Raw genomic sequence first — 339 nt, 5'->3', positions numbered from 1 at the left:
CGCAAATGGAGAAAAACTAACTTGGAAGTTTTTAGAATTGCGTGGAAAAACAGTATGTCCAGCTATAGACAGGCTCTACAAGCTGCCAGGGCCGTGCATATCCACAAACTCATAGAAAATAACCAAAACAATCACTAGCACAGTGGCTAGATTAACAAATAACCAGACGCCACCCGATCTAAATATTCCCTCACAGATTAATATAAATGACTTTATGAATTTCTTCACTGATTAAATAGATAACAGAAATACAATAGCAAATTTAGATTCTACAGCATCTAATACTTCAGCTTCATTCATCGCACCCAAAGATAAACTGCAGTGCTTTACAACTATAGG

General features: G+C 36.6%; 1 protein-coding gene across 1 annotated transcript in view; it reads right to left on the bottom strand.

The window, feature by feature from the left end:
* The window catches only part of LOC107688795 (FH2 domain-containing protein 1-like), a 21,977-nt gene that overhangs the window by 17,731 nt on the left and 3,907 nt on the right, over positions 1 to 339 (bottom strand). The gene's annotated exons all lie outside the window — the stretch shown is intronic.

Source organism: Sinocyclocheilus anshuiensis, unplaced genomic scaffold (assembly GCF_001515605.1).
Source record: "Sinocyclocheilus anshuiensis isolate Anshui unplaced genomic scaffold, SAMN03320099.WGS_v1.1 scaffold1066, whole genome shotgun sequence".
Lineage (NCBI taxonomy): Eukaryota > Metazoa > Chordata > Actinopteri > Cypriniformes > Cyprinidae > Sinocyclocheilus > Sinocyclocheilus anshuiensis.
Note: the sequence above shows the minus strand (reverse complement) of the source record. Positions and strands in the feature narration are given on the sequence as shown.